Consider the following 14,923-nt stretch of genomic DNA (forward strand, 5'->3'; position numbering starts at 1 on the left):
TCAAACCACAGTATGTCAAGATGGGACAATGTCTCCATAACCAGCAACATCTTGGTAAAATAAAGGAGATGAAACTTTGACCACTGTATTACAAAATGCAGCTTTAATTATGTTTTAACTGCCTGTTATTTGTCTACTGTTGTCATTTCTAGAGTGCATTACAGTGCAGGACAAAGTCTAGCTGTCCAATTGCATGATTCTCCTTTCATGAACCATTTTTTAGACCTACTGAACCTCAGACCCTATAGGTAAAAGATTTAATAATAAGTATTCAAAAACAAGGAAATTTAATATATGATAAAGGTGTCCTTTGTATCAAGGACAACTGCTGGCCATTTGGGAAAATTTAATTTGACATACTCTAATTTTTCCATACTCTATGCCTTTACACCAAAATAAAATCAAGATGAATCAAAGATATTTAATCTTTGAAAAATGAAATTTTAGAAGCACCAGAAGAAAACATGAGTGAGTTTTTGTTTTCCTTTTCATAATCCTTGAGTACGAAAGGGCTAAATCTATAATAGAAAGTGTTGATAAATTCAGTCACATGAAAACCAAACATTTCTGCATGGCAAAAAAAAGAAAAAAATCACCATAAATAGTCAAAGTAAAATAACAGAGTGTGGGGGGGGAATATCTGAAACTTAATAACTGCAAAAAAGGACAATATATAATATCCTTTTAATATAGTAATATATAATTATGTTATTAATATATAATGCAGGTATGATTATATAAAAATTATTATTTTTGGATACTGCAGATAGATCTAAGCAATTCTGGAGGGAATTATATATATATACAAAATTATTATACATATATATATATATATATATATATATATATATTTTTTTTTCTTCTTTGTTCCTTTTACTTTTTGTTTTTCCTTTAGTGGCTTTTTTTTTTTTTTTTTTTTTTATATTTTTATTTTTTTTTTTTTTTTTTTTTTTCCCTCAAGTTCCCTCCAGAATTGTTCAGATCTACCTGCCCCTCCAGGACCTCAGTTGTTTGCTCAGTGAAGTGTTTGGCTACTGCCCTTGTTGCCTTGTCCCCAACACACTGCCTAGCTTGTCCTCCACCAGGATGAAGCCTGGGCTAGAACCACAGTTGCATTGATGCCCAGATCTGGAAGATATAATTCTCCCGTCTTTTGAACTCAGATTAAACATCATGCCATGGGACATGGGACCTGGCTTCCCCACCAGTTGCGCCGGGTGATGTAACCCAGAAGTGCAGGGCAGTTGATGCCCTGTGGGGCAAATGTTGACCTATGAGAGACTACAGATGGGGGGGGGGTGGGGAACTGACGATAAAATTCTCCTCCCCATTTCCACCATCCTCCACCTCGACATTCATGTAACTGAGCAATTATGTTTCCTCATGAAGCTGTGGCCAGCTCCATACTGTACCACCTTGTATTTGCTGCCCCTCCTTTTTGGCCTCACTTCCATTTCCTCCTTCACTCTTGCTATCCTGGGATTGCACTCCCCCAGTAAAGCATGAGCATGTGAACTTCCTCTCAGCCTGTTTCCTAGGGAATCTGAGTCAAGACCATGTATAAAGACCTGCTAGAAGACAGTATGATAAAGACCAACAGCCCTGCAGAAAAGTAGGCAGATATGAAAAAATAGTTCACAAAAAAGTTACTCTAAAAGCAACTATAAATAACTTTAAAAATATGAAAAGATGATTAATCTCACTTATAAGAGAAAGACAAAGTAAAGTTATAATGATATGTATTTTTCAGCTGTCAAATTGAGCAGTCTGATAACATACTGTGTGAGCAAGGTATAGGGAAAATAGGCACTCTCACTGCTGGTGGAAGTATATATCTATATAACCTCTAAGGAGGATAATTTAGCAATATCTTTAAAATAAAAAATTTGCATCCTCTTTAGCCCAGCAATTTAAGCTCGTTGTTGTTTTCTTTGTAAAAAGATTGGAAATAATTAGAAACTGGTTCAGTAAATTATGGTACAACCGTAAAGGGACAACTATGCAGCTATTTAAAAAAAAGAGGTTTTTAAAAAAAATGTACTGATATGTAAAGATCTTCAGTTTATACTAAGTAAAAGTATCTCTAGAAAGATACACAGGAAACTGGTAACAGTGCCTCTGGGGTGGGCAGTCTTACTTTGCACCTTTTGTACCTTCTGAATTTTGTGCCACATGTATCTATTTTTTCCTTATCAGGTTTATTGAGGAATAATTTATGTACAGTTAAACTATATCCATTTAAAAAGCACAATGCAATGAGTTTTGAAAATTGTATACACTTGTGAAACCACCACCATCATCAAGATACAGAACATTTGGGCTTCCCTGGTGGCGCAGTGCTTGAGAGTCCGCCTGCCGATGCAGGAGACGCGGGTTCGTGCCCCGTTTCGGGAGGATCCCACATGCCGCGGAGCGGCTGGGCCCGTAAGCCATGGCCGCTGAGCCTGCGCGTCCGGAGCCTGTGCTCCGCAAATGGGAGAGGCCACAACAGTGAGAGGCCCGCATAACGCAAGAAAAAAAAAAAAAAAAAAAAAAAAAAAAGATACAGAACATTTATATCATCCCCAAAGACTCCCCATGCCCCTTTGTTGTTCATCTCTCTCTCTTCCCTGGCCCCTCACAACCACTGAACTGCCCTCTGTCATTAGAAGTTAGTTTGCATTCCATATAAATGGAATCGAATAGTATGCACTCTTGTATCTGGCTTTTGCACACTGCATAATGATTTCAAGATTCATTGATATTGTTATGTGTATCGATAGCTCATTACTGAATAGTATTCTATCATATGGTTATACCACATTTTGTTTATCCAGCCAACTGTTGGTGAACATTTGGGCTGTTTACAGATTTGGGCTATGTGAATAATGCTGCTGTGAACCTTTGTGTACAAGTCTTTGAATGGAACTATGTTTTCATTTCTTTTGAGTAAATACCTAGAAGTGGAAAGCCTGGATTGTATGGTATATGTATGTTAATTTCTGAAGAAATGCCAGTTTTGCAAAATGATTGGACCATTTTCCACTCCCACCAGCAGTGTGTGAGAATTCCAGTTGCTCTACATCCTGCTAATACTTGGTGTTGGTCTTTTAAATTTTATAATGAGTATATAATGGTGTATTACTTAATTTAAAAGATACACTTAAGAGTAAAAATAAATAAGTTGGTATTTACTTATAGCACTTCCCCCCCAAGTCTGTAAATAATATGATAATAAGAAAGTTAGTTGTTGAAATTTTTAGAAGGGAGGGGTGTTCGTTTTCTATTCCTGTGCAGCAAAACACCACAAATTTAGCAGCTTAAAACAATCTTTATTTATTATCTCGTAGTTTCTGTGGGTCAGGAGTCTGGGTGTGGCTTTGTTGGGTCTTTTGCTCAGGGTCTCACACGGCTGCAATCAAGGTTTGAGCCCAGGCTTCCTTCTTTGGTGGAGCTTGGAGTTCTCTTTCAGCTCACATAGCTGTTGGCAGAATTCAGCTCCTGTGATTGTAGCACTGAGGTCCCTGTTTTCTTGCCGGCTGTCATCTGAGGCCCGTTCTTTAGCATCTAGAGGTCACCCACATTTCCTCTCTCAGCATGGCAGCTTACCTCTTCAAGTAGGAGAATCTGTTCCCTCTGAGATAGTTTTATATAACGTAATAGAATCCCAGGAGTATCTATCCCATCACCTATGCCGTTTTCTATTGGTTAGGTGCAGGTCACGTACTCCGCCTGTACTTAAGGGAGAAGGTTATACAAGGACATGAGTCACTGGGGGACATGGTACATGTGTTCATCACAGGAAACATACTGTGCCAAACTTGGCACAGCTCTCAGATTTGCGTGTGCACAAGAATCACCAGCGGGGGTGGCTATCGAGATTAAGTTAGGATTCCTGGGACCCATCCTCAGAGTTTCTGACTCAGTAAGGCTGGGATGGGGCCTAGGAATTTGTTTGGCTGGTTGGCAGTTAATTTTTCAGATGTGTCTAAGGCAGGGTCCCCAGGCCATATCTACAGAAACACTGTCATGGAGGTTACTTTATGACTTTGGAGAGGGACACACTTGGATCTGAGCCTCCCCTTTGCCAATAAGCAAGTGAGACTGATTGATTCCAACTTCTCTTCTTGAAGACCAAAGGAGAGTCTGGATACATAACAGCAGAGCCCCACAGAGGCAAAGACCACAGCCAGGGACAAAAAATTCTACAAAGCAGAAAAACTCTTAGGACAAAGTAATCCACTAGGACATTGCTGAAAGGCAAGGCTAATGAATCAAAGTAAAACCAACTGGTAATATAATATTTAATACAATTTAAATTATGGTTCTACAACTTCTAGATGTAAAACATTGTCACTTAACCTCCCTGAGCCTCAAAGCCTGCAAAATGAGGATAATATCTACTTCCCAGATTTGTTACCACATGTCAGTGAGACACTGTCGGCCAAAACAAAACAAAAAAAATGCCCACATTCAAACATCTGCCAAGTCCTACCTAAAAAGCTAGAATTTCAAAAAGGATTCAAGACTGTCAAAATATTACCACGGAGGTTGGTGCTTCTGTTTCTCCACAGAGACAAGTTAAAGAAAACAGGAAAGGGACTTCCCTGGTGGCACAGTTGTTAAGAATCCGCCTGCCAATGCAGGGGACACTGGTTTGATCCCTGGTCCGGGAAGAGCCCACATGCCGTGGAGCAACTAAGCCCGTGCACCACAACTACTGAGCCTGTGCTCTAGAGCCCGCGACCCACAACTACTTAAGCCCACGAGACACAACTACTGAGCCCGTGTGCCACAACTATTGAAGCTCACGTATCTAGAGCCCGTGCTCCGCAGCAAGAGAAGACACCACAATGAGAAGCCCGTGCATCACAACAAAGAGTAGCCCCTGCTTGCTGCAACTGGAGAAAGTTTGCCCGCAGCAACGAAGACCCAACGCAGCCCATAAATAAATAAATAAATAAATAAATAAATTTATATAAAAAAAGAAAACAGGCAAGTAAAAAATGGCCCAATAAAAATAAATATAAGTGACAATAAAAGATAATACAAGTATATCATTTATATTACATGTCAATGAGATAGACTTCCCTATGAGGAGAAAATAAGTTTGAAGACTGGGTTATAAAATAAATATAACTATTCATTACTTATAAGAAAAATAATTAAAGCCAAAATACTTTATATATTTTTAATTTTGGCTGCGTTAGGTTTTTGTTGCTGTGCATGGGCTTTCTCTAGTTGCGGTGAGTGGGGGCTGCTCTTCGTTGCGGTGCACGGGCTTCTCATTGCGGTGGCTTCTCTTGTTGCGGAGCACAAGCTCTAGGTGTGCAGGCTTCAGTAGTTGCAGCACGTGGGCTCAGTGGTTGCAGCTCGCAGGCCCTAGGGCGCACAGGCTTCAGTAGTTTTGGAGCATGGGCTTAGTTGCTCCACGGCATGTGGGATCTTCCTGGACCAGGGATCTAACCCATGTCCCCTGCATTGGCAGGCGGACTCTCAACCACTGTGCCACCAGGGAAGCCCAGATTTTTATTCTTTGATAAGAAAAATCATGTACTTAATTTGAAAAGCCAGTGTCACACTTAACTGGAGATATAAGAGTTCCTCTCCTTGAAAGCAGGAACAGAAGGTTCACCCAGTGCCATTCTTTTCAACGCGGTATTGGAAATGCTGATAATAGCTATTTGAGAAGGATATAAAAATTTAGGGATAAAAAAATACTGCTTTTTATATTTGACATGATTATATACCTGAAAGTTCCAAGAAAAGCAAACCCTAAATTACTAGAAATAATGAATGAATGCAGCAAAGATATGGCCAAAAGAAACCCACATAGAACAATTGGCATTTCCATCTGTCAGTGAAATACAGCTGCATATTAATTAAAACATAAAATAGAAAAGGGAGAAAGATTCCATTTATAACCACAAACCAAAAATGAATTTGAGGATTTTCTTCGAGCCACCAGATTTATTCCAAGAAAATACTTGAACCATAACAGGAAAAGAAAAGGAGGATGCGAACAAATGGAGAGATACACCAGATCGTTAATGAACAAACAAAATCTAGTAAATGTGACAGTGTTAATAGATTTAATTCAATAGTAGTTAAAGGCCTTATAAAATACTTATAGTAGCTGAGTAATTGATATGAACCTTAGAGAATAATGGGAAAAAAATAAGGACTCTCTCACAAGATTTAAAATGCGTTATAAAAAAATATTTATCAAAACTATAGGTCCCCAAAGAGAAAAGATAAATCAGTGGAACATCTCTACTTGGTATAGCATCTTAAGCTTAAAACAGGACCAATTCCAAAGTCCAAAATATTCCTCCAAATCCCAAACTGAGTCTGCTTCATCTCAGTAAATGGCAAAACCACCCTTCCAATGTTCTGGCCAAAATATGTGGAGTCATCCTTGACCTTCTTTTTTACCACCCACCACATCTAAGAGGTCAAAAACAGGTCCAGAATTGACCACTATTCACTGCCTCAACCTCCATCAACCTGACCGAAGCCATCATGGCCTCTTTCCTGTACCACTGCAGGGACCTCCTAACACATCTGCCATCTCCGCTGCTCTCCTACGGTCTGTCTCAGCACTGCAGCCAGAGCATACCAGGCATATTTCTCCTCAAGGAACTTGACGTTCTTTTACAACTCTGTTCTCTCGACCGGAACCTTCTTTCTCCCAGCTATTTGCATGCCTATCCCCTCCCTTTCTTCAGGTCTTTGCTCAGTTGTCATCTTCTCAGTGAGGTCTTTAAGTTCCCCATTGAAAAATTCAACTTTTCACCACCACCCCGCCACACCCCCCCCCCCCCCCCCCCCGCTGTCCCCCTTTGCACCCCCCGGCCCCGCCAGCCTCCCTATTATTCTTTCCTACCTAACTTGTTATTTATCCATCTATCAACTCTTTTAAAAGTTTGTCTCTTTCCCCCTATTCCTCCACCAGAATGTTAGCTCCATGAGACCTGGGATGTTTGTTTTGTTCATACCTGTATCCTTAGCACCTAGAACAGTGCCTGGAACATAGTAGGTGCTCAATAAATATTTGCTGAGTGAATGAAACAAAACAGAAATTCTTGTAGCACAGATGTCCTACTTTAGAAACTTAATTTACAACAAAGGAGAAACAATACAACAATGCAGAAAGACTTCATTGCTTCATTGCTTACTAATTGTTTGGGTAATGGAGTAATAAGGAAGTTATTTACTTTAGAGTAATACATCACATCATAAATAATAAATTTCAGATGCATTAGAGTAAAACATACACTAGTATTTTTAAGAATGGGAAAAAATTACATGGCTATCTCATGTTTGAAGAAGTGATACATGTCTGACTGTTGAAGAAATGAAAAATGTTATTAAGCACAAGATGGAGAAATATGAATATGTAAAGATTATTCTAAATTTTATTGTAGATACATATAAAACAAGGCTATAGAAAGAAAAGATATGTGAAAAATATAGTTACTAGCAGCTTACTCCAAAAAAGGAAAGAACTGATACAAATATATAGTTCATGTCTAGATTCCACTCTGTAAGTAGCCAAAAAAGATGAAGAGTTTATTCCAAATAAAAAGGAAGAACAAATATCACATAGAAAAATATACAGCCTTGAAAGTGGTAAAAAAAAATATATATATCTAAACAACTTAAAGATATCATTCTAGAACTATTAAACTACTTTTTTCTTTCTTTTTCTTTTTTAAATAATTAATTAATTAATTAATTATATTTTTGGCTGCGTTTGGTCTTTGTTACTGCACGTGGGCTTTCTCTAGTTGTGGTGAGCATGGGCTTCTCACTGCGGTGGCTTCTCTTGTTGCAGAGCAGGGGCTCTAGGTGCGCGGGCTTCAGTAGTTGTGGCACGCAGGCTCAGTAGTTGTGGCTCCTGGGCTCTAGAGCACAGGCTCAGTAGTTGTGGCGCACGGGCTTAGCTGCTCTGCGGCATGTGGGATCTTCCAAGACCAGGGCTTGAACATGTGTCCCCTGCATTGGCAGGCAGATTCTTAACCACTGAGCAACCCGGGAAGCCCCTATTAAACTATTAAAGCAAATAAAAATGATAAACTGCTTGTTAACAGAACTGTGGGGAAACAGGTACTGATTTGTTGCTGGTGACAATATGAGTTTGTGTACTTCCTTAAACAAACAATCAAATGATATGTATCAAAAGCTATAAAAGTATTCATATCTTCCAGACTATTCCATTTTAGGAAACTTAGCTACAAGGAAGTAAATAAACCACAAATTAAGCAAACAAAAAAAAAGTAATCTGTTTTTATACTGTGTAGAAAAGCGAAAAATTGGAAATGGCCCAAGTGCCAAAGAATAAAGGAATTTCTAAGCAAACTTTCTTATAATAACACGTTGGACCATTACAACTGACAATGTGGGGACTTTTTTTTTTTTTTTTTTTTTTTTGCGGTACGCGGGCCTCTCACTGTTGTGGCCTCTCCCATTGTGGAGCACAGGCTCCAGATGCGCAGGCTCAGCAGCCATGGCTCACAGGCCCAGCTGCTCTGCAGCATGTGAGATCTTCCCAGACCGGGGCACGAACCCGTGTCCCCTGCATCGGCAGGCGGACTCTCAACCACTGCGCCATCAGGGAAGCCCTGTAGGGACGTTTTTAACACTTGGGAATGTGAATGTCAACACAGCATAATTACCATCCTAAATGTTGAACTTAAGGTGTGATCTTTCTGTAATCAAGTAGAGGTCACCTTTGGGATCAGAATTCTAATCTTTGGGGCAACGCATCCAAGAACGATCATATCAAATGAAGGACTACCTTACACAGCATTATGCTAATTCTTCAGAATGAAAAGTCTAAGGAGCTCCTTGGTGAGGCTTGAGGCTGGAAGTCAGGATTTAACTTAGCCTCTTGGGTGCTATTAACTTGGTCTCACGGACACACTTGCCCTGCAGTAAGTGGAAGGGAGGAGGAATGGCCAAATAGGCAGGACTGTACAGTTCAGAGGCTGAGCACCCACTGAGGAGGAAGCAGTAAACCATCTCAGAGGCTCCTGGAAACTAGAGGACCTCACAGGCAGCCCTGGGCCTGGGAGCTGCCCTCAGAAGCTCCAGGGCTGGCAGGTCTGAGGGTGGGAAAATGCCAGAGGAAGGGTCCAACATTAAGGAATTCCGTGTGGACCCAGAACCCTCTGTATATGAGGCAGGATCCCTGAAAGCCCTAGACAGAAGACGTGGCAAGATGGAGAACAGCTGCAGTTTATTTGTCCAACTCACAATGCAGGTAATCAGGAAGATGAGGTGTTTGCCTAATGGTGCCGGACTGCCTGGGTTTGAATTCTGACCCCACCACTTATTGAGTGACCCTGAGCAAGTCACTTAAGTTCTCTGTGGCTCGGTTTCCCTCTGGGGAAAATGTGGGATAACAATAATACCTACCTCATAGAGTCGCCATGAGGATTAGATGCAACAAAACACGTAAGGCTCCTATGCTGGAACTCTTGTCATTTTTATGCACTTGGGGTGACTTGCTTAAAACAACAAAGTGCCTGTGAGCACAGCTTGGAGAATCCGAAAGGGCTGGATCATGTCAGAGCATAAGGAATTTATAGCTGAGAGTTACTGAACCAAGTGAGATTTTACCCAGACTCATTTTTTTTTGTTGATGACATTAGTTTGGGAGGAGGAAGAAGGAAGACCTTCAAGGTGCCACATTGGAGATGCTGTGCTGGCCTGGGGAGCTGGGACGTCCCCGAGGGCTTGGGCCAGATGGGCTGTCAGGCAGGTTTCTCCTCCTTGGAGTCAGCCTCGGGGCCCTGGCTGGAGGGCAGTTCCCCTAGAATTTCTTCTTGTGACAGAGGGTTGGTCCTAAATATGTCCAAATGGGACCACTGGGGACTCAGACCTCACTGTGTGGCAGACAGATCTAGGAACATGCCCAAGAATTCAGGAAGTGGATAGTGCTTTTCCACCCCCCACCCCCACCCCGCACCCTTAATAGCCTAGCCATTGGTTGAGAGCGAGTACTGTCAAAATTAAATCCTGATGCTCCTGTGTTTTCCCTGGGAACAATTACAAGTTTGGCTGCCTGGGGCAGTGGATGGGCAGGCAAGTGGAGAGACTGAGTGAAGGGGCCTGGAGGAGAGGGAGAAATGCCTCCAGGGCGTTTTCTATGTCTCCAAGAGAATTTTGCTAAAGACTGATTCACCTTTTAAGGCTTCTTAGAAGTTAGATTTAGATTTCATTGAAATGTTGTTCTGTGATGGTCCTTAAGGTGGAAGCAATCCATAGATATGGGGTTATTTATTGGTATAATTATTTATTAAGCACCTACTGTGTGTGAAGCACCATATTAGGAACAGAAGTAAATAAGGTAGAATCCTTGCTCTCAAGTTGCTCACAGTCTACTAGAGAGACAGGCAAATATACAATGAAAAGGTAAATTGTAAGTGTAACGATAGTCAGTAGGCTGACTAATGCCTCCTAAAGGTATCCGAATCCTAATCCCTGTGACTATTGCTTATCCAGGTGGACCCTAAATGTAATCAGAGGTGTCCTTAGAAGAGAGAGGCAGAGGGAGATTTGAGCCCAGAAGAAAAGTGGTGATGTAATAATGGAAGCAGAACCTGGAGTGATGTCATCTGAAGATGAAGGAAGGGGCCACAAACCAAGGAATGCAGGTGGCCCCTCTAGAAGCTAAGAAAGGCAAGGAAAAGTTTCCCTTCAGAGCCTCCAGAAGGAACCAGTCCTGATGATATCTTAATTTTAGCCCAGGGAAGCTGATTTCTGACTTACAAAGCTGTAAGGGAATAAATTTATATTTCTTTAAGCCACTAAATTTGTTGTAATTTGGTACAGCAGCGATAGGAAGTGAATACACTAGTGTTGAGTGAAATAAGTGGCCCATAATGCAATGGATGCTCTGACTATTGTCCCATTGACATGCAGTACCTACGGATATGAGAAGAATTCAGGGAGGTGTTGCCATTGATTTTTCCAAGTGGGGAAGGACTGTCAAGGCCATCTTCATAGCACTCTTAGGTGTGGAGAGGTGAAGGGATTGTCCAAGGTCATACACATTCTTTCACTAAGCAAACATTTATTGAGTATCTGCTCTGAGCTGGATCCTGTGTTGAGACTGATGGGGATCTGAAAATGAAAATTTACACTTCAGCAGGGAATAACTTGGCATAAAAGCCCTGGGTTTGTCATTACGCTGGACCAGTGACTTAACCTCTTTGGGTTCAGTTCCTTCCGTGTAAATCATAAAAAGAGCCACTTCATCAGATGTTGTGAGGACCAAATGATAAAATACATGCAAAAGTGTTTTGTAACCTGTAAATCATTTTGTAGGGCTGAATCCTGGTCTTTCCATAAACCCTTCTTAATCTGCAGATTTCCCTGGGCTTCCTTACTTCCACCACCTTCACCGTAGAGAGGGTCCCGGCTCCTCATTAAGGTGTCCAGTATTAAACCCAGGTGGTGTGACTCCAGTCAGGGCTCATCCCACCAACAGTGCTATCTCAACAACAGGCACAGAGTCCGGGGCTGGCCTCCATCAGCCTTTTCTTTAAAAAATACTGCTCAAGTTAAAAAAAAATTTTTTTTTTTTAATGAGAAGGCTGCTCACTGTCAATTCACGCGAAGGATGAAGAGAATAGTTTCTGGGAGAGATGATCTGTTATTGTGAGCCAAAAATCAAATGCTGTTTAAAGTATGTTCTATTTGGACCTCTACTGATATTTCCGTATCAGATTACGTTGTGCTGAAAAACTGATGGAGAGAATGTTTGCACTAGAGCAAAAGTCCCAGCTCAGCGTTTGGTTCCTGGGTAAAAATAAAGAGGGAAATAATTGATTTAGAAGTTGTATTTGTCTTCTCTTTCTGTTTTGTCCCTTCCAGCTCTGCAGAGCTGAACTGAGTGCCTTCTCTGCCCAGCCGTGCGCTGCGCGGTAGGCAGGCTCTGTGAATGAGTTCAAGTCTGGTGTGTCAGGTGTGGTTCCTCTACCTCGGTATTTGAACTTTTAAATCAAAGGGTTATGACTTTTAAGGAAGATTCTGAAGCCCATTTCAAATCTTTCCTCCTCCGTGTATTCTTCACTAAACGTTAGCTATAGTGACTCTGTCTCTCTCTCTCTCTCTCTTTCTTTTTCTCTGTTTCTGTCTCTTTTTATGTTTCTCTGTCTCTCTATCTCTCTCCTTTCCCCACCCCCTTCCTCCAAGGGTAGTCTTTACTCTGTAACCCCCAGGACAGTTCAGATTTCAAATATTTTGCCCCACAATCCCTACATTAGAATGTGCTGCAAATACAAATGTTTTCACAACCAAGCAACAGCTTCTGAAATACTTCTGTGTCCCCAAAAAATAAAAACAGAAACACTTGCATAGTGCTATTTTCTAGGACAGTTTTGAGACAGGTACTATTATCGTCCCCAATTTACAGGTGAGGAAACTGAAGCACAGAGAAATTAAATGACTTGTCCAAGGTCACCTTTGTCAGATTCTGTGGACCAGTTTTTAGCTCAGAAAATAATGGTCCTCACAATCACCCATCCTCACAGTGGTCTCTTTCACTCCTCCCTAGCCCTGTCTGAAAGATTTGCACATCTATGTCCTTTATCCCCTCATGGATAGAGACATCATTGTAGTCACATGCCTTTGAATGCTCCACCATACCTGCCTTGTACAAAGTGGAAGCTCAATTAATAACTATGGATTTGGGGCTTCCCTGGTGGTGCAGTGGTTGGGAGTCTGCCTGCCGATGCAGGGGACACAGGTTCGTGCCCCGGTCCGGGAGGATCCCACATGCCACGGAGTGGCTAGGCCCGTGAGCCATGGCCGCTGAGCCTGCGCGTCCGGGGCCTGTGCTCCACAACGGGAGAGGCCACAACAGTGAGAGGCCCGCGTACCGCAAAAACAAAAAAAACAAAAAACTATGGATTCGTTAATCAGCTCAGAAAAACATAGAAGATAAAAGAAATAATATTTATAAAAATTGTAATGATATGAGAAATGGTTCATGATTATGATATTAAGTATAAAATTGATATAAAACTGTATATACATTATGATATTAACTATATAAAAATCTAAGTAGACTATTAAAAGACTGGAAGGAAATACAACAGAATGTTGGCAGTGGCTATTGATAAATGGTGTGAGTAAGAGTGATTTTATTTTTTTATTTATACTTTTTTGTATTTTCCGAATTTTCTGTAATCACCTTGTGATAACTTTATAAACAGAAAAATGTAAGTTTTAAAATATATCATCCACTTAAAGGAAAGCAAGAACAACATGGAAGAGACTGGTCGATTGGAGGGTCCCCGCAGGGATTGAGCTGTGTGAGTAGAATTGGGGTTGTGGTGTGGCTCTCACAGCCTGTGTGTGTGTGTGTGTATGTGTGTGTGTGTGTGTGTGTGTGTGAGAGAGAGAGAGAGAGAGACAGAGACAGAGACAGAGAGACAGAGAGAGAGACAGAGACATCTGTGCCACAATCCGATGGTATACATATGAGGACATAGTTTAAATGATTACTTATGAACTAGGAAACAAAAAATCTCTCTCTTTGGTATAGTTCAAATGGCCCATGAACTTTGGAGGAAACTGATCCCAGAAAAGATTAGCATGTCAGAGTGGGAAAAGGGCCACCAAGATCTAAAATCGAATCTTCTTTTCTTATAGATCAATATCTGATGCCTATGGCTTGAGCTAGACCAGGAAGGAAAAGGTAGAAATCAGAAATAGAATTCTCACTTCTTCCTCTGTCTGGGTCAGACCTGCAGTCTGGTCCTGTTGCCCGGGGGGAGGGCCACGTAGGCAGGCCTCTGACGGTGGGCTGCTGCACTGGTCTAGCCCTGCTCAAGGTACCTATAGTTGTCCCTGGTTTTCTTCACTGGCGGGGGGATCATGTCTCTGTGGTTGTATGTGTGTGATGTCTTGTGGTGAGTGATTTGGAGGAGGGCACAGGGCAGTGGCACTGGGATTTCTGAAGACCCAAGTCCACCAGCCAGGCCAGCTAAGCTAAAGATGAGCTGTTCTCCACTCCTGCTGTGCCCCTGTGACCAGCACACTGGTCTTTGTGACCAAAATGACCATTCAGAGACATCAAACAACCAGTGACCAACCAGTAACTTACCAGTAATTTGTTCAGTTGGTCACACTGCTTTGTTTGTTTAGAACTTAGATCTCGCTGCAGAAGGGTAACATTTTGTGGTCCTGTGGATGACTTCAGGAAAATCACAACTTTACACACGGAAGGTTTTACAAAATATTAAAAAAAATTTTCTGATTATAAAAGAAATGTGAACATATTATTAGGAATTAGAAAATATAGAAAGAATAAAGAAAGAAAATAAATCCCCCATAATTCTAATCCTTAGTTATAGCCCCTATTAACATAATTGTTTTTCCTTGGAATTAGTGGTTCCCTCCAACCTTTTTTCTCTCTATAGATATATGGCATAAAGTATATATTTTTTATTCCTGCTTTTTCCCCTAATGCTATATGATAAGCATTCCCCATATCCCTCAAAATTCTTTGAAAAGTATGATTACTGATAAATGCATAAAATTCCGTGGTAACAATTAACCATCATTTTGCGATTATTCTCCTAGTATAGGAGAATACATTTAAGCTGTTTCTAAATTTTGAAGATAAAAATATATAATGTCATTTATATTCAACTTATGGAAATGTGGGTGTCAGAGGAACACACTAGTGACACTATAGCCCTGCAATCAGCAAAATCCAGGTTCCAGGAAACTCTACAGGACAAATGAACCAGTTTTTTCCAGCAAATAAACTACTGGCGGGAAGAGATCAGGGGAAGGGGTCCCATGGAGTCCTGTGGATGAAAAGAGGCTTAAAAGGCATATCAACTAATTGCAATGTATAAATGATATTTGGGTCCATATTCAAACACATGCTAAAAGAATTTGAGAGGGAGAAATGGAAACACTA

Source organism: Lipotes vexillifer, unplaced genomic scaffold, assembly GCF_000442215.2.
Source record: "Lipotes vexillifer unplaced genomic scaffold, Lipotes_vexillifer_v1.1 scaffold393, whole genome shotgun sequence".
In the NCBI taxonomy this organism is placed as follows: Eukaryota; Metazoa; Chordata; class Mammalia; order Artiodactyla; family Lipotidae; genus Lipotes; species Lipotes vexillifer.